Source organism: Cervus canadensis, chromosome 10, assembly GCF_019320065.1.
Source record: "Cervus canadensis isolate Bull #8, Minnesota chromosome 10, ASM1932006v1, whole genome shotgun sequence".
In the NCBI taxonomy this organism is placed as follows: domain Eukaryota; kingdom Metazoa; phylum Chordata; class Mammalia; order Artiodactyla; family Cervidae; genus Cervus; species Cervus canadensis.
This window is the reverse complement of record NC_057395.1, coordinates 76633720-76653874: the sequence shown is the minus strand read 5'-3', so window position 1 is coordinate 76653874 and position 20155 is coordinate 76633720.

Here is a 20155-nt window from a genome sequence, read left to right as displayed (position 1 = left end):
GCCCTGCCCGATGCCCCCCCAGCTGGTCGGCGGCCCGGAGGGACGATCCCCAGCTCCCCGCGGCCACTCGCCCGTGGGGAGGGAAGACTGGCTTGGCAGCTGGTCCTGGGGACGCCGGGCAGCCAGGAGTTTCTCTCCCCGGACTTACTGTACATGATTCAGCGCCAGCCCCGGTTGTGAAATCTGGGAATCTTGTGGGCAAGGCCAGGCCCGGGGGATGGCTGTCTGGGAAAACGAGGCCGGGAAGGGGTTAAGGGGGGCAGCAGGCCACCCCCCCACCCCGGGGGGGAGGCACTGCGCCAGGCCAGCAGAGAGCTCACCGTTCACACTGGGCCGGCCACCGCCTGCGGCCTGTCGCTGACATCACAGCTGCGTCAGTCCAGCCTGCCCAGCCCCCCACTTCCTTCCCTCCTGCAGCGGCATCTCCAGCCACGTCTCCAAACTCACTGTCCTCTCCTTGCGGGGGGGGGGGCAGCCCGTGCCCAACCTCCCCTCCTGGGAGGGAGGGGGAGATGACAAACAGTCCTCGGCATACAGGAGGCGCTTCATAAGCCACAGCCGTGACGGGTTTGAGCCAAACCATAATCCCGCAGGTTAGAGGCTCTCATACCCATTGCAGAGAAGAAAAGACCGAGGGTCCGAGAAAGTAGGGACTTGCCCAAGGTCATCCAACTGCACAGTCGTAATTACTTGAAATGTTAATATAATCCTGCTGCTCTTCCTCGGCTTTTTATTAGAAGCACGTGTACCTCTCATCACCCGCTGGGTTGCAATAACTATCCCGAGGCTGGGGATTTTCTTTCTTATCTCATTTGTTTGCTTAAATTCAATTAAACCAAATGGGCATTTGTTTGAGTAGAGAGATAATAAAAGGCTTTCACAGGAACCATTCGCAGATCAGTGACGACTTCTGGTACTATATTAAATGAATTCTATGCTTGAAATTTTCAAAAAAACCCCACTGAGTACCTACTCTGCTCCAGACCCCACTTATGCACATTAAACTCAATCCTTACAGAAACTCTGTGAGGGCAGCAGTGCAATTACCCATCTCACAGATGAGAAAACTGAGGCATAGGGAGCCCCGCCCCCATAGCTGGTAAATAGCAGTCATAAAAAATAATTCAGTAATAATACTAACTGGCATTGATTAGGTACTTACTCCAAGTGCTGAGCGTAATATTTACATCACCTCACTGGTTTCTCTCATGACTCTAGAAGATAAGTACTGTTAGTTTCCCCATTTCACAGATGAGAGACTGAGGGGTTAACTCAGCTAGATAATAAAGCTGCTATGTGGCAGAGTTGGGATTTGAACCCAGGTCTTCTGTCCCTGCATGCATGCATGCTAAGTCACTTCCATTGTGTCCAACTCTGTGCAACCCTATGGACTGTAGCCTGCCAGGCTTCTCTGTCCATGGGAATTCTCCAGGCAAGAATACTGGAGTGGGTTGCTCTGCCCACCGCCAGGGGATCTTCCTGACCCAGGGATTGAACCCATGTCTCTTATATCTCCGGTATTGGCAGATGGGTTCTTTACCATTGACGCCACCTGGGAAGACCCTTAGTCCCTACTCAGAACTGGGGCTAGACACACAGTGGCTGCTTGGGTAACTCAAGGACAACCAAGCTGAAGAACCCTGGGGCTGCCAAGGGATCTGTCCCCCAAGATAGCCCTGGCGTCAGCTCGGGGCCGCCGGTATGGGCCTGGCCCAGCTGGAAAGAGACGTGTGCTCGCATCTTCTCCCAGAATGCCATCCCGCCCACAGTGGTAGCAGCCCCCGAGCTCACAGCCGCCGCTGTCCAACCACCTATGAGGAAGTTCATTATTTTCCCCATTGTACCAGGCAGAGACAGCAAAGCCCAGAGACGGTGCGTGACTTGTTCAAGGTCACACAGCCGGCTCCAGCTCCACTTTTACCTCCCAAACCTGCTCTTAGCTGGCAGAGCTCTGGGGTGTATGTGAGAAGGAGGGAGACAAGGTCTGCGCCCCCCAGCCCACCCCGCCCCTTGGGGCGAGGACTTCCTCTCCCCCTCTTGCCTTCCTAAACCCCAGCTGAGAGTTAGCAGGAGTTGGTGGGACCGAGCCACCCGTGAGCTGCCTCACAAAGCGAGGACAGGAAGAGTGTTCCTGGCTGAGGGACCAAAGCGGGAGAAGGAGGCACAGCTCATGGAACAGAGGAGGACGCATGTCCAGCGAGGCTGCGGGGGAGAGAGGGGGGCTGGAGGGAGGAGGCCAGCCCGCGTAGCGGGAGCCTTGAACGCCGGCCTGAGGAGCTCCGGCTCTCTCCAGGGGCAATGGGGAGCCACGACAGCTGTAGAGCAAGGGGGGAGCATGATCCGCAAACAGAGGACTGACCGCTGCCGGACCTCCCCTGTTCTTCCTGCTTTTGTCCCGGCCTCTGCAGGTCCTGTGAAAACGCAAGTCAGACTGCATCCCGCCTCTGCTCGGAACCCTCCGTGGCGCCCGCCTCCTGCGGAGAAGCAGGAGAGGGTCCTGCTGGCCTGCCCCGGCCCTGCCCCCGGCCCTGCTCAGCCGCACCGCCTCCTCCCGCCACACCACCTCAGGGCCTTCGCAGTGAGAGCTGCTCCTGCTTCGTGAAAGCCTCCTCCTCCTCCTGCGGGTTCCCTCCCTCAACTTACAGATCATTGCTCAGCTGTTCCCTGCTTAGTGAGGCTGTCTCTGACCCATCTCTGGATATTGAAACCCCCAGCTCACCCCGCTTCTTCCCCCACTCTATTTCTCTCTGTAGCACTGGTGCTTTCAAATACAAGGTGTGCGTGTGTGTGTTTGTGTACACGCATGTACGCACGCGTGCGCGCGCTCAGTCATGTCCAACTCTTTGTGACCCCATGGACTATAGCCCGCCGGGCTCCCCTGTCCATGGAATTTTCCAGACAAAAATACTGGAGTGGGTTGCTATTTCCTTTGACTTGGGATCTTCTCGACCCGGGGATCAAACCCGAGTCTCTTGCGTCTCCTGCATTGGCAGGCAGATTCTTGACCACTGCACCACCTGGGAAACCCTTCAAATATAATATACAACTTATTTATCTTGTTTGTTGTCCACTCACCCCACCAAAGTGTGAACTCCGTGGGGGCAGAGACCTCTGACTGTCTCGTGTCCTGCTATGACCCCAGCGCCTGACACACAGGAAATGCTCAATAAATATTTGTCGAGTGAATGAATTCTCTTTTCCCTCAGATTAATTTTCTGAGGGTTTAGAGCTTACGACCTTTGCTCCGAGCTCCAGATACACAGGTGACTTGCCCAGGGTCACTCAGCTCACAAGTGGTCAGTTGATCTGACCCCCAAAAGTCTGTGATATTTTTCCCCTCATTCCGGGCTGCCCCTCTGGGATTTAGGCTGATGCCATGTTACCACTTCTGAGGGCTCTCCTTGGCTCCACCTTACGCTGGAGGCTCAGAGAGGTGAAGCAACTTGGCCAAGGTCACACAGCAACCAAGGGTGTGAATTCAGGTCTTTTTGCCTCTGCGTTTTGGGCATTTTCCGCTAAAGCAGCTCTGCCTCTCTCCCCTCCTCCTCCCCTCTTTTCAGGCAGTGTGTCTGCAGCTGAACTATCAGGCCTGCTGCGTGCGGCCTGGACATACACCACGTCCCGGCCGGGCCCCGCCCGCCACCCCAGCCGGGCCGCGAGCACAGCGCTGGTCCCACATACCTCTGGGATGAGCTGCGGAGAGTGTGACCAGGCCCAGCTGACACGTCTCAGAGCAGACGTGGGCCCGCCTCCCACGGCCCCGCGGGGCCCAGCCAAGACTCAGCCTCGCATCCACCCTCAGGGCGGGGTGCTGGGCCTCGGAGGGGGCAAGGGCAGAGAAGACCAGAGATCCTGGAGCGTTCACGTGAGGCAGAGATTAACGGGCTCCGGGCTCGAACCAGGGCCCAGGCCTCGGTGGTTATGGAGGGAAAAGAGACAATTTTTCAGGGCTGAAAATCCAGTGGGGTTTTAAAAGAGTGAAGCAGGCCAGAGTTAAGATGATAAAGAGCTATTTTTCCTTGGCTTCAGTTTCCGAGAGACAAGAGGGAGTGGTGGGGACCATGGCACCCTGTCTAAAGCTCAGTGTGGCTCCTCGGGGATGCGGACCCAGTGCGATCAGAATTTTGGGTCCTCTGATTTTCCAGAAACACGGGTTTTTATCCAACATCTACAGATTTTTTTTTTTTAACATTGCCTCCTTTCATTTAAAAATTCTGTTTGGACTGAACACAGCCAACCCGAGGGCCAGATTCGGTCTCTCGGGCCTCCGGTTTGTAACCTCCGCTTGGCCAAAGAGGACCGCCAGAGAAGGAGCGGATCAGGGCCTGATCCTGAGTCAGGATCAGAGGGTCAGGACGGTGGCCAGAGCCCGGTGCGAGCAGCTCCAAGGCACTGCGGAAAAGGTCCCTGTCATCTGGTCCCCTCCTCCGTCTCCGGGTGAGGCTCCCCAGCCTGCCCGCCCACCCCAGCTGGCCGTGGGGTGGAAGGGGCCCACATGGGACACAGCTGTGGCTGTGTTTTCCAGACAGATCCTCATTTTCCTCTTCTGTCCCCCACGGCCCTGCCACCCCAGGAAGTAGGTGACCCTGTGCTCCACCAGGTCACCCCCAAACCATGACCTCATCAGCCTGCTCTTCACATGCTGGCCCCACCCCCCCCCACCCCCCACGCTCCAAGCCAGACGGCTCCACTGCCGTTGCTCTGAATCTCGACCACATCCTTTCATAGCCAGTGTTCAGATGAGGAAACTGAGGCTCTGGGAGGGGGAGAGACTGGCCCAGGGCCCTACCACAAGCTTGCAGAAGAGCTGGACCCAAGCTCAGGCCTCACGTGCGGGATCACAGCGGCCTCACCTCCTCTCCTCCTGCCGGAACCCAGCCCATCCTCTGAGGTTCGGCCCTAGAACTTCCTCCTGGTTTACTTAAGCAGCAGCCAGGGACTTCCCTGGTGGTCCAGTGGTTAGGACTCTGCGCTTCCAATGCAGAGGGACTAGCATCCCATGTGCCTCGTGGTGTGGCCAAAAAAAACAAAACAAGACAGAAAAAAACAAGCAGCCAGGTCCTAGGCCAGGTGCTGGGTATTCAGAAATGAGGAGACAGGGTTTGTCTCAGGCTTCCCCCATGGTGTTTGTTGAATGAATATTTCACTCGCTTCCTGGGAATCTCCTTTTCCCTGAGTCATAGTCTTATATCTAATCTGTCTCAGCCTTGGCATCATGTTCCTCTGGCCACTTGTTTGCACGCTTCCCAGATGTCGCCCCTGTGTGGCCCCGGGGCAGCCTTCAAACCAATGCCCCCCAAGTGAACTCACCAGCCTCCCCCACACTGCCCCTCTGCCTCCTGTTTCACACTCTTAGAAGGTCCACCGTCTGCCCAATGGACAAAGCCAGAGGCCCGAGCGCTGCCCATAATGCCTCACCCCCCCACACCCTCAGCCCAACTGGTCACCGAGGCCAGGGAGTCTTGTCCTCAGCGCCCCTCGAATCCGTCTGCCACTAACCTCCTCCTTGGCTGACCTCACTCAGCTCCTTGCTGTGTACCCCTCATAGGAACACCCTCCTTTCTGAATCCAGCTTCCCACAGCAGCTGGCTGACGTTTACCGTTTCCTACGGCCGCCAGCTGCATGTAGCTCCCCATCACAGAAGGCAGTTCAAACACCTTGGCCAGCACTAAAACCCAGGTTCAGTCCAGTAACCTCGCCCCATCCATACACATTCTGGCCTCAACCAACCCCAACCCCTCTCACTGTTCCAGCACGCTGTGTTTTCTCTCATCTCTGAGCCTCTGCCAGGCTGTTCCTTCTGCCTGAAGGGTTCCTCCCTCCCTAACCCCATCTCTTGTCTGACTATTCTACGAATGCCCGGCAGGACTCAACCAAGGTGCCATGGGCTTCATACAATGTCTTCGATCCCCTAAGTCTGGTTTAGGTACCCACTGAGGTCCTATCCCCGCTCACCATGTGAATCAGATTACAGCTACAGGAACCAGAAAGCCCTCCAGTTTTGTTTTTTTTTACACAGAGATGATGGAATACAGGGATGTGGGCACTCACAAAATTGCTAGACAGCCTGGAGGGGCTCCAGAATGGCACAGTGGAGCTTGCCCACAGGGGAAGCTGCCACCACAGCCAGTCCGGATGGTGGGGAACCAGCAGGCCACCACAGGGACTGCTGACTTTCAGAACACCTCACCCAGTTGTGCTAGAGGTAAAGAACCCACCTGCCAATGCAGAAGATGTAAGAGATGCAGGTTTGATCCCTGGGTCAAGAAGATCCCCTGCAGGAGGGCATGGTAACCCACTCCAGTATCCCTCCCGGGAGAATCCCATGGACAGAGAAGCCTGGCGGGCTACAGTCCATGGGGTCGCAAAGAGTTGGACAAGACTGAAGCAATGTAGCACACACCGCTACTTCTGAATCCCTGAAACTGGTGAGCAGACAAAGTATGCTGCTACCAAAGGAAAAACCTGGCCATGACCAAGTTTATCAGCAGAAAGAGAGCAAAGGCAAAAACCAGATGGCTCTACTTTCTGAATCTCGTGGGAGAGCATCTGAGTGGCCAAACCTAAGGAGCAGACAGAACCCTGTCTGCAGAGGAGACGGGGAAATGTGGCCTGTAGCTCTCCAGCCTCTGCATCCTCTAGACAGAAGACAGTGACGTGAATGGAGGCTGGGTACCAGTGGACCCCAAAGGTGGTGGTGGCTCAGGATTCCCCTCCACAGCCCCAGTCAGCCTGTGTTTACTTCTTTGTCTTTCCTACCAGACTACGAGCGCTTTAAGGGACTTGACAATGCCTTAGATACTGCGGATTCACCAGCATTTTATTGAGCACTTACTATGCCCTGAGCACCAGGCTATGTGCATTGCACACTTGTTTACATGTTTGTACCCCCATAGGGTAGGGATTATTGCTATCCCTATTTTAGATCTAAAGAGGAGGCCCAGAGAGATGAAGTAATTTTCCTAAGGTGACCCAACCAGTAAGCATTAGACAGGAGATTAAAAATGAAAACTGCTTGACTTTACTCTTTAAACACTACAAGCGACAATTTTATCTTTTCACAGAGATCCTCTCCCAAGCATCCAGAAAGGTCACAGTAATGTTGTGTGTCAGACAAATTAATCCACAAGTGACCCCTCCATTGGGATGCTCCCTGTCGCCATCTCAGCCACCTTCATCCCTCTGGGCCTGGGTTCCTCTCCATGGACAGGCCTTGAGAAATAGAAACTACCTGTGCAGTGCTGGAGCTCCCCCCAGGCTCTGTAGATGGCCAAGAGGCTCACTGGCCACCGCTGTATTAAAACTGCTTACATGTCATATCTAGGAGTAGTTTTTGGGAGATAAGGGTCATAGCTTTCATTAAACTCTCAAGCTCCCAAAATTTGACAGACTGTTACCCCAGGGAGGGATGCAGGGATCTTCCCGCCATCCTGACCTCAGTTCAGACCTTTGACATTGGTACATATTCACTTGTGCATCCATCTGTTCACTTACCTATCCATCCACTCCCCCATCCACCCATTCATATACTTATTCCACCACGCATCCATTTATCCATCCACTCATCTACCCACCCATCCATCCCTCCATTCATCCATTCACTGACCCATCCGTCCATCCACTTTCTCATTTATCCATCTCATCTAACCATTGGTTGCTTCCCTGGTCGCTCAGTGGTAAAGATTCCACCTGCCGGTGCCAGAGACACAGGAGATATGGATTCAATCCCTGGGTCGGGAAGATCCCCTGGAGAAGGAAATGGCAACCCACTCCTGTGTTCTTGCCTGGAAAATTTCATGGACAGAGGAGCCTGGTGGGCTACAGTCCATGGGGTCGCACAGAGTCAGACACAACTTAGTGGCTAAACAACAACAAAACCATTTATCAATCTGCCCAACCATTCATTCATGAAGTCACTATTTATCAATTCATCTATCCATTTATTCCTTTATGTGTTTATTTATCTAGCCATCTATTAATGTGTCCTTCATTTCATTTCTTATTTATTTACTCATTAATTATATGTTTACTCATTCACCATTGATAATTCACAGTATCAACTGTGAAATCATCTATACTACCCATCTCATAAGCTATCCATTATCCATTTATTTATTCAACCATCCATGCATCGTCCAACTATCCATTTATGCACTAACTTCTTTATTCATCCATCCATCTATCCATCCATTAAGTCAGTTCATCATTTCACTCATTGATTCATCTATTCTCTCATCCATCTATCTCTTCATCCATTTCATCCATCCACCCTCAGCCGTCCACCCACATACCCAGCCATAAATCATCCATTTGACCATCCACCCATCCATCAAAACATCACTCATCCTTCCACCCATTAACCTCTCCATCCACTCATTCTATTCTGTTCCCTGTACCAAAACCAAGAGATGAATCAGAGCTGGCCCCTCCCTTGAGAAGCTCATAGTCTAGTGGCAGGAGCAGATAGTTACAACCCAAGATGGAAACTATTAGGAGCTTAAAGGGGGCTTGAGGCAGGTGCCTCCACTGGAGCGGATTGGGTCTATCTGGGGATTCAGAGAAAGTTCCTTGGAAGAGGTGGCATGTAAACCATGATTCATAGACAGGAAAACAGTGAACAAGTTCCCTTAGATATATCAGAGAGTGACTTACAGAACACTCATTTACCTAGATGCTCACTGAGTTTGTGAAGACTTTAAAGACTGAGAAGTCCTGCAGCAAATGTTAATATTGTTTAACACAGTGATCCTCAAATTCATTGGATCATAAACCCTTTTGCCCACTTTCAGTTCAGTTCAGTTCAGTCGCTCAGTCGTGTCCGACTCTGCAACCCCATGAATCGCAGCACGCCAGGCCACCCTGTCCATCACCAACTCCCAGAGTTTACTCAAACTTAAGCCCATGGAGTCGGTGATGCCATCCAGCCATCTCATCCTCTGTCGGCCCCTTCTCATCCTGCCCCCAAATCCCTCCCAGCATCAGGGTCTTTTCCAGTGAGTCAACTCTTCGCATGAGGTGGCCAAAGTATTGGAGTTTCAGCTCCAGCATCAGTCCTTCCAATGAACACCCAGGACTGATCTCCTTCAGGATGGACTGGTTGGATCTCCTTGCAGTCGAAGACTCTCAAGAGTCTTCTCCAACACCACAGTTCAAAAGCATCAATTTTTCGGCGCTCAGCTTTCTTCACAGTCCAACTCTCACATCCATACATGACCACTGGAAAACCCATAGCCTTGACTAGAGATGGACTTTTCTTGGCAAAGTAATGTCTCTGCTTTTCAATATCCTATCTAGGTTGGTCATAACTTTCCTTCCAAGGAGTAAGCGTCTTCTAATTTCATGGCTGCAATCACCATCTGCAGTGATTTTAGAGCCCCAAAAAATAAAGTCTGACACTGTTTCCACTGTTTCCCCATCTATTTCCCATGAAGTGATGGGACCAGAGGCCATGATCTTAGTTTTCTGAATGTTGAGCTTTAAGTCAACTTTTTCACTCTCCTCTTTCACTTTCTTCAAGAGGCTTTTTATTTCCTCTTCACTTTCTGATATAAGGGTGGTGTCATCTGCATATCTGAAGTTTGCCCACTTTACTCCTACTAATATCCCAGAGAATCTGTGTTCCTTAGAAGCTCATTTGGGAAATGCTCATCTGGCCCAACTCTGGGAGGTGGTGATGGACAGGGAAGCCTGACATGCTGCAGTTCATGAGGTCTCAAAGGGTCAGCACGACTCAGCGACTGAAAAACAGCAGTCTGGTCTAAACTCATTTCCACGATAAAGGGAAACAAGCTTTCGTTAAACAGTCTCTGTCTGCATAGTTTTTCCATCAGGAGACAAGATGCAGTCCACAATATACACCCAGGATTTTATTTTATTTTTTAATCCCTAGGCTGAGCACAGTAAGTGTTCAATGAGCATTTGTGAAAAAACGTTGTTATTGAAGCAGTCACTCCAAAATGACCCCTGGTTCTTGAGCTCTTCCCATTTCCAGTGACCCTGGTATGACCTCAGCCAGCTCCATAGCTCCCAGACTCAGTGTTTCGGCCTGAGAAAGGGCCAACAAAGTCCCCTCGGGGCAGGGGGACTGATGCCGAAAGCTCGCGCTTTCCCGCAGCCCTTGCTGCAGGCCCGGCCGCGGGGTGAAGCCCTGACCACCTGTACCACCTTCGCACACGGACAGGCTGAGTTTCCAGCCAGCCTCGAGAGCTCTGGGCCCAGCTGAGCCTTCGTGGCCAATGCTGGAACATACCTGGAAACCGCCTGAGTAATCCCACAGCGTCCCTGCCCAGCCTGGTGGGGCATGAACTGGAAATTCCCTATAATATTGCTAATTAAATGATTCCTCCACCCTCCTTCTCCCGCGCCCTGGCCTCCCGCTCTCCCTTACTCAGCTCCCCGAAGCGCCTCCAGAAACCTCTGCAAAGGAGTCCGACTGGTTTGGGGAGGGCTGGGCGGCCACTTCCCCTTCCCACCGCCCACCTGCCCGCCCACCGCCCCGAGCCCGGGCCGTGCAGGAGGTGTGGGCCGCGCGGCTCCAGCAGACGGAGCCGGATGCCCACCCCAGATTCTGGAGCCTCTGAGTGCCCCCTCGGCCCAAGCCCGACCCTCTATGCAATTCACGTCCTTGTTCCGCGGAGACCGTCCCAGGGAGGAGCCACGTGCTGCCATAACTCCTGACCATTCCAGGGGCTGTTTGTTTTTTTTTTTTTTAAGTCAATCTTTGGACTCCTCTCTGCCATGCAACTGGGCCTGCTCCTCCCCGACCTGGGCACATCCTCATCTTCTTTCCAGTCGTTCAACACTTATTAGGCCCTTCCTGTGTGCCCAGCCCCATGCTGGGTGCTGGGGACAGAGAGATAAACAAAACGCTTGTCCCCATGGAGCTGATGGGGGCAGGGGCGGGGGAGAGAGACCTAAAAACAAATAGTGGTTGCGATAACATGGTTGAATGTCAAAATCATTGTGCTGAAGCAAGGAAGCCTGACAAAGAAGAATACGCTATATGATTCCATCTAGAGAAAGTTCTAGAGAATACAGGCTAATCTAGAGCAGCAGAAAGCTGATTGGCAGCTACCCGGCAACTGGCAGGAGGGCGCGCGGGGAGGCTGGATGACAAACAGAAGGAAACCTCCGGAGGTGGTGGATGTGTTTACCATCTTGGCTGTGCTGCTGGCTTCACGAGTGCACACGCATGTCAAAACTCACGCAAGGGTACTCCAGAAGGTGTGCCGTTCATCACGTGTCTGTTAAACCTCAGCGGTGCTAAGTCGCTTCAGTCGTGTCCGACTCTTTGCGACCCTCTGCACTGTGTCCCACCAGGCTCCTCCGTCCGTAGGATTCTCCAGACAAGGATACTGGAGTGGGTTGCCATGCCCTCCTCCCGGGGATCTTTCCCCACCCAGGGATGGAACCCAGGTCTCTTTTGCTTCCTGCATTGACAGGTGGGTTCTTTACCCTTAGCACCACCTGGGAAGCCCGTCAAACCTCACTCACTAAAGCTGCTTTAGAAGGAAGCTGTGCAGCAGCGTGACCAGTGCAACAAGAGGGAAACTCAGGAGGGGCATGGGAGAAGCACTGGGAGGGTAATCAGGGAAGGCTTCCTGGAGAAGGGGCCAGGGGGTCAAAGTTTTGAAGATGAAAATGAGTCCCATCAGGAAAGAGGAAAAGAGAGTGGTGTCAAGTTTCAGATGCCCTGAGTTCAAATTCTGACTCCTCTGCTTACGGGCTATGTGGCTTTCAGCAAAAGACTTGACTCAGACTCAGTTTCCTCATCTGTAAAATTAATCCCATGATAGTATTAATATCAGTACTGATCTCATAGGGCTGGTGGGAGATACAAAATACAGAAAGCGCTTGACCTGGCATCTATTAGTCACAGCTTATACAAAAGCCCTGAGGCAGGAAGGGACAGTGACCCGAATGATGGTGAGAAAGTTCAAGTGGCTTCATTAGAGAGAGGCAGGAAGAGGTCTCAGGGGCCAGGGCTGCAGGACGTGTGGGCCATGGTGAGGGATGGAGCTGTCTCCTGAGGACTAGGGAACCGAGAAAGGGCTGGAAGCAGGGGAGTTTCATCATCTAGTCTGTCCTCTTATCAAAGCCACTCTGTTTTTTTTTTTCCAAAGCCACTCTGATTATTAAACAAAAAATAAGCAAACAAAAAATTACAGTTGGGAAACCAAGGCTTAAACAGAGACAGATTAGGCCAAGTTCCAGTGGAATAACAGAGCTTAAAAGGAAGTGGTCTCTCAGTCATTCAAACCCTTGTAAGCAGAAGAACCCTTGAAGAACTGTTATCTGGGTCTTCTTACATGCCTTCAATGATGGGGAACTCACTGTCTAAACTGTTGGGCAGTTCATCCTGTAGGGCTCAACAAAGAGAGGCCTCCCAAATTGCCCCCAGTTTTTCCCTCCGACTCTGCTCAGATGCCAACTGCTCCTCTGGCCAGAGTCACGCTGAGAGGAGCCCAGCAGACAGGACGGGAAGTGGGAAGCGATGTGAGTTATGACAGAGACTTCCTGGGTGCCGCCACCGGCTCCCTGCCACCGGCTCCCTGCCACGAGGCCCTGGGACATACCCTCTCCTCTGGGCTTCAGTGTCTGTAAATGGAAACGCTCATTGCTCCGCAATCTCCTTCCAGCTGTTAGAAATCGATCGGGCCTCACACAGGGGCCCAGCGGAGGCTGGGGCAGTCACAGGGGGTTCACCAGTCCCGCCCACCCACTCCCTTCTCGGAGGCCAGAGCTGACCTCAGGGCAGACGGGGCAGGCAGGCCCGTCTGGGGATAAAGGCAGGTGCCGCAGGGTACAGCCAGCTTAATAACAGGCTCCCGGATCCAGGGGGTTTGAACCCAGGGGAATAGGTTCAAACACAAATCAAGCAGCCCACATTCCTGCCTGCAGCTCTGAGAGCCGATGGTTCCCACACCCAGTGGGCTTGGCCCCCACTCTCTCCAAGCCCATCCTTCCCAGGGCGGGGGGGGTGGGTGCCCCCTTCTGGGCGCTCACCATGTGCCAAGCTTCTCACTGTACTCAGAGTAAGATCCACACCCCTGGCCCTGGCCCGGCCCACACCTGACCTTTCTTCCTACCTCCTCCCCTCAGTCACTTCTGCACCGGGGGCCTCCCCAGTGCTCCGCAAACATGCCACGCCAGTGCTGCCCCAGGGCCTTTGCACAGCCTGTTCCTCCTGCCCAGAACACGCTTCCTCCAGATCTTGCCTTGGCAGCTCATCCTTCGGGCCACCGCTCCAAGGTCACCTCCCCAGAGAGGCCTTCCCTCACCCCATCCAGTGGCTCTGTCTCACCATCCTGCCTTATTTCCTCCACGGGAGGCTTTATGGGGATGTCTTATCCCCCGGGTGTGGCGTCAGCCTCTCCTGGGGTTTGGAGCCTTAGATGGAGGAGCCACGACGGGCCCAGTGCTGGATCTGATGTCACCTGGCACAGGCTGGCACCCACCCATCAGTGCAGGTTAAGTGAACAAGTGAAAGGGATGTTGGAGATGCTGAGCCCATTGTGGGGGCGGCCAGTGCTTCACCTGCATAGACCCTCTCACCTCCGCACGGATGGGCTGGAAGAATACCTGTATTGATACACAGACTCCCTGTGGCCCTAAACACACCTGCACGCATGTGCACGCACACACACACACACACACCCCGCCACCCCAGCACCCCCTTCCTCCACACCAGCCCTTGGCACCCAAACGCCCCAGTGTTCCTTCCTTTCTCCAGGCTCCAGCTGGCCCCACGCCAGCTCTTCTCCCCAGCCTGCCTGCCCGCCCTGGGCACCAGACTCATAAAGGACGAGGAAGGGCCCGGGGTGGGCTGGCCGGGTGCCATGTGAACGCAGCCCCTGGGGCTCTCGCCTCCCCCTGAGCTGCCAGACACCTGCGTAATGAGTGTCATTACTGGGGACCCGCCGGGCAAGCCCCAGCTCGCCCCAGCCACCCAGGCTGTGAGCAAAGCTGGGGATGGGGTTCGGGGAATACGGGGGCACGGGGGTGGTGGGAGTGCCTCTCTCCTCCCCGGCCCCAAAGCTCAGCCCTGGATTTCTGGATCCGCGAATACAGCCTCTCGTCTTCCACACAGACTCCCAAACCTCAGGTTCCTCTCCTAGCCCAAGTTCGGCTCAGGAGGAGACAATGGAGGGGAAGCACTCATTGAGTACCTACTGCATGCCCATTTGGCGCCAAGAGCCGGTACTGCCACTTCCCACTTTAGACACCACCGCATCCGTTCACCTGATCGCTTACTGTCTCTCTCCTCCTTTTGAGCACAAAACGTGGAGAACATTTATTGAGTAGGTACTGTGTACCTTGTGCTAAACACACGTATTAACTCCTGTGTTCTTGGAACAGCCCTATGAGGTGGGTACTGTAATTATTCCATTTGACAGAAAAAGCTCAGAGAGGTAAGGCAAGTTGCCCAAAGTCACAGAGTTGGTAAGAGCTGGGCCAGGAGCTAAGCCAGGCCTTCCGGCTCAGAGTCCGCGTTCTTCACGGCTTGCCAGGCCATCCCGCCTCTTCAGCAGCAGGTTGCATCCAGGCTGTGCTTCCCCAGTGCCCAGCCTGGTGCCCAGAAAAAAACAGTGAGTGAGTGAATGAAAGAATAGCCCCGCTGAGTTCTGACAATATCTCTCCAAGTGACATTTACAAATGAGAAATCCAGGGTGCAGAGAGGTCAGGTGACTTGCCACAGGCCACTCAGGTACGGTGCCCCGCAAACTGAGATTTGCACTTCAGGTGTCTTTTGTCAAAGCCAGGATGGGAGCTCACGCCCCGTGCCCCTCCTGGCCCCTCGTGGCCCTGACCCCTCTCTGGGCTGGACCAGGGGGCCCAGGAGGGTGACCATGCGTCTGTCTCGGTGTCCCTAGCATCTGGCTGGGGCACACAGTTGACCTGCAGACTGAAACTGCAGCTTCCCCCCGTGGCTCCAAGGCCTCGCAGGATCAGATCCTGACAAGTCCACCCGTCCTCTCTCCTAGCTCCTGAGCCGTGATGAATTTCCCAGATCCACCCTGCTCTTCCTTGCTTCTGGGCTCCCCCCGACCAGCACTCTTCCAGAAACTGCCCCAGCCTCAGCTTGAAGGGCACCTCCTCTGCCAGGAAGCACCCAGCGCCCAGGGCTCTGCGAGGGCACCCGCGCCACTGACCCTGGGCCATCGACTCCTCAGCCCATGTTCTGACTTCCCTCTTCTCGGGGGAGTTGGCCCGAACTGTCTGTCCAGCCACCATGGTTTCATCCCCACCCCACCCCTGACCTTCTGGGTGAACTTGGCTGTTGTTAGCTCATCTGTCAGAGGCATAGGAAATTTAAGTGAAAATAGCAAGTGAAGGCCCCTACTCAGATCCCACGAGGGGCGCTCAACCCAGAGCTCCCTGTGTGATCTGACTCCTGCCAACTTCTCTGACATCACCTTTCCCCTCCCTCACTCCCCCCAGCCACCTGGCCTCCCCGCCTTTCCCAGGACCTCCAAGCCCCAACCCATCCCAGGGCCTTTGCCCTGGCTGTTACCCCTACTGCAATCCCTTCCCCCAGGGCCTGTTTCTTCTCCTCCTTCGGATGTCTCTCCAGGTCACCTCTTCAGAGAAGCCCTCTCTGATCTACGAAGCTCCCGAACACCCCTGTGTGTTTCGGTCATGGGGCTTCTCTCCCGCTGAAACAATCTTCTCTGTCCCTGGGCTCGCTCAGCTGATCTTGTCTCCTCCACCAGAATGCAGACGGAGACCTTGCTGGGTCTCCGTCTCCAGGAGTGGAGCCTGGCTCGAGCAACAGGCGTGGAATGAAGAGAAGACATCAAAATGCTGCTCCACCCCTGCCTCTTCCCTGCACCCCCCACCCCCCACCGAGTGGCCCCCAGCCCAAAGTTCAGGGGCTGGGAACCAGGCGGCCCCACTCCCGCCGCCGGCAGGCCCCTCTGAGCCCCAGAGCCTGTCTGGTTCCCAGCCTCATAAAAACCTCCGCCCTCCCCTTGCCCTTGGGCGGCACAGGGAGAGAGAGGCGGACGCGGGCCCCGAGGCTGACCCCAGCCTGGCTCCGGAGAGGATTCAGATGCCCAAGTCAGCGTCCACGGAGCCGGGCGGCCAGGTGCCGCTTTGACTCCACGGCACAGCCCGAGGGCTGCCCTGCCGGGTCAGGACCGCCACGATCGCCCCCACCAGGGAGGACACCGAGTGCAGCGGGGTGCGGCCACGGGCCGGGCCCAGGCCGTGGTGCCACCAGAGAAAGGCACAGTCGGAATTCGAATGCAGCTCCAAGGGATGCCCGCGTGAGCTCCAAGGGATGACCGTGTGACCTCCAAGGGATGCCCGTGTGAGCTCCAAGGGATGCCCGTGTGAGCTCCAACAGATGCCCGCGTGAGCGCCCACCTGGGCTGGTCAGTGCACAGACGTGAAGTGTGCCCTAGCGATGCGCCCGACGCATCCAGCTCTGAGCAGGGATCCCGGAGGCAGAATACTGAGCCCTCGGGCAGGGGACCCAGCCCCTCTGTGCCTCGGTTTCCCCCGCTGGGAAACGGACACCGCCGTCTCTCCCTTGCCCGGGTGTTGAGGGAATGAAAGGAGATCCTGTAGGGTCCAACAGAGCCGCTTGGATGCCTTGCTGCCTCGCCCTGCTGCACGCCCTCTGGGCCTCAGTTTCCCCATCTGGCACATCGGGTTGTGGCGAGGGTAGGATAAGCTATATGCCCAATGGCTCGCACACACTAAGTGCCTCATAAGTGCTCGCTGTTATTTACTCCAGGCCTCTGGGGCTCACTTTCCCCGTCTGTAACTCCAGAGGGCAGTCCTGATCACCCAAGACCTCTTCTAGGTCACTGGGGCAAAGGTCCAGGGGTCCTAAGGTGGCCCCGGCAGGGGGAGGCAGCCCTGGGGCTGGGGGGGCGGCGGGGGGGCGGGATCGGGACGCCGCCGGAGGCTGCGGTGACTCACCAGCCAGCCGGCCTCCAGGGGCCGGGCTGCGGCCCCCCACGCACCCCTCTGGGCCCTGTCTTGAGCCCAGAAGTGCTGTGTCATGCTCTGTCATGTGGCTCCGGGTCATTAATACCCGAGTTCTGGGAAGCTTGGGCCGAGTTCCCGGAAGGGGTCAGCCAGTTCAGTAAACAGATTGGCTGGTTGGTCGTCACGGCTGAGCCGGGCGGGCCTGCAGCTCGGGAGGCAGGAGGTGGGGACTGGTGGCCAGAGGGGGCCCAGGAGCCGCCCCGATCCCTGTGCAGGGCTGCACCTCCCAGGGCAGCTTGGCCCAGGCTCTGCCGATGCAAGGCCAACCTGAGGCTCAGAGAAGGCAAGGCACTTGCCAGAGGTCACACAGCAGGGCCAGGGTTCAGGTTCAGAATTCTGGACTCACTATCTAGGGCTCTCAGCATCTCTCTGACTAATGGGCAGGAAACTCTGCCTCCTCTTCACCTCCAGATCCTGTCCCGGACTCTGAAGCCAGTTGGTCGGATGAAGAGACAAACTAGTGGAAAGCAGGTTGGGAAGGAAGCGGGTTTGGCAGGCTGTGAGGCTGCCCCCGAGATGGGTCCTCTAAAAAGAATAACACATTCTAGCATTTTGTGAGCACCTACAACGTGCCCTTAGACACGAAGCGGTACTTGGGCGCCACGCTAAGTGCCTGACACGAATTCACTCATATGATGTGCAGCCACCTTTGCACAATAATCACAGCCATCACCTTTAAAGCACCTACTATCCCCCAGGCACTGAGCTGGTGGTCATGTGGACCCCATGAGGTGGACATTATCCTCACCCCCTCTTCATCAGATGCGGAAATAGAGACAAAGAAAGACAAGCAGCTGGATTACTTGGTGGAAGGAAAGTGGGCTCCAGGGTCGGCTGGACCCAAGAATTCAAACTTTGACTTTGTCCCTTCGGGCTGTACGACCTCATGCAAGTGCCTCCATCTCTCAGAGCCTCAGTTTACCCCTCTGATAAACGTGATGATTGTACTCAAATCACACAGAGTCAGACCTGGTAAGAAGAGAGGGAGGGCAAGGACTTTGGGCTTGGACTGGTTTGGGTCCAAGCTGCTTCCTAGCTGTGTGACCTTCGGCGTGATGGTTAACCTCTCCGGGCCTCCGTGTCCTCTGTACCGTGGGGGTCGTAGTAACACCTCCCTCGTACCACCGACAGCAGGAACAAGTGAGCTGACGCCCCAGGAGCCTCTGCGCTGGGCTGGGCGCTCCACAGGCGCTAACATGAGCGACTCGTTCTTGCATCTCACCTAAGATGACTCTGCTGGGATGAGGGGAAAGGGCGCCAGGTCACGGACAGAAGGACAGGGCGCACACAAGCACCCTTCTGTACCCGCAAGTGATTTGCACAGAGGCGGTCAGTTCCCCGCTCCTCTTCGCACGCTGTTTTCTCAGGCCTGGCTGTGCCCCTGGCCTCTGCTTTCTTGTTCTAACGCTGCTGTCCGCCATCCTGCTGCCCACCAGCCCAGCCCCCAACCCTTTCGTCCAGACTCTCCTCTCATTACACCCACCTTCACACATTTGCACGATTGGGGCCCTCCGCCTGGCAGGCTCTCGCTACCTTAACCCAAGCGCCTGGTCTACATTGCCCCCGTCCCCCGCCACTCGGATTCGAAACCACCTCCTCCAGGGAGCCCGCTCTGATCCACCCCTTGCAAGCGAACTCTCCTGGACTCTCTCTAAACCTCACTTACCCCTTTCTATCATTACACATCAGCTATTTTTGCACATGCCACCTCAAATTTTGGCTGCTGCGAGGTGGAAAATTTGCAAGGGAGATTGGGGGGAAAAAAATTGTCTTGTCTCTAAAACACGTGAAGAAACCTGCTAAATAGAAATTAATAAGTGCTTTCAGGAATCTACTCAAACTTCACAATTCGTTATTAAATTTCTAATTTAGTACTTATGAAAATTTTTATGGCGTTTTGAAAATAATCTGTGAACGAGAATGTTCCTTGTTGGGCAAACACTCCCTGGTGTACATGGGGATTGCCAAGAACCCAGAGCCCGTGGTGAAAAAACGAGCTGCTCGTTGCCAAACAATTTCGGAAGTGAAATTATTAATATCATTAAAATCCTTTAGTGATTTTTCCAGCCAGGCTTTAGGCCTGGCCCCTTCGTTTATTTCCCAGCACCATCCCCGCCCCCATGATCACACCCCCTTCCCTGGTTCCCTGGTTCCATCTCTCCTTACCTCCCTCACCCTCAAAAACAGTCTGCATACCCCAGCCCCCACCTCCATGCCCTTGCTCACACTCCTCCACCTCCTGGAATGCCCTCTCCTCTCTTTTTTTTTGCCGGAATCTGACCCTTTTTCAGACCTGAGTCCAAGCTCCTCCTCCCACCTGGTACCCTGTCCCTCCCTAACCCCCTCGCTGGAGCGTCTACACTTGTGATTCCCCATCTGCAAAAGGAGAGGGGATGGCTCAGCGGGTAAAGAATCGTCTGCCATGCAGGAGATACAGGAGACGTGGGTTCGATCCCTGGGTCGGGAAGATCCCCTGGAGAAACAAACGGCAACTCACTCCAGTATTCTTGCCTGAAAAATCCCGTGGAGGGAGAAGCCTGGCGGGCTACAGCCCAATCGGTCTCCAAGAGTCGGACCCTGCTAAGCACACAGCACGTAGAGGGGAACAGAGGTATCAAACTCATGGCCCTCAGGCCAAATCTGGCCTGTATATTTATAGATTGGCTCCAATACTGAATAATCAATCCAGACTTACAGTTTCTCATGAGAAACTGCAAGCCCTTGCCTTGGAGACATTGGGCTGAAACTGAGTGGAGTTCATCCTTTAGATAAGCCTGTCTCTCTCACCAGCCAGTTCAACACATGTGCCATTTTCCTGGCCCTGGAGACGCCTAAGTTTGCAACCCTTACCCTGGAGCAGAAGTCCTGAGGCTTTCTTCAATCTCAGCGCCCCTTGCTGAAACATCTTAGGTAGAATCTCCAGATCTAGTTGAAATGAGGGACCCCCTGCTCACTTGACCATGTCCTCACTCCTGGAAGAGGCACCCACCCCCATGCCTGCCATCCAGGTGCATCCTCTGGACACTTCAATTCTTTGAAGCAGAGTTTGAAAACCTCAGCATCACTTCATGCCAGGTTGGGACCCAACTCAGACCTACTGAGCTGGCACCTGAGAAAAGAAACCTCCTGATGTAGCCACCCCCAAATCAGCCCCCC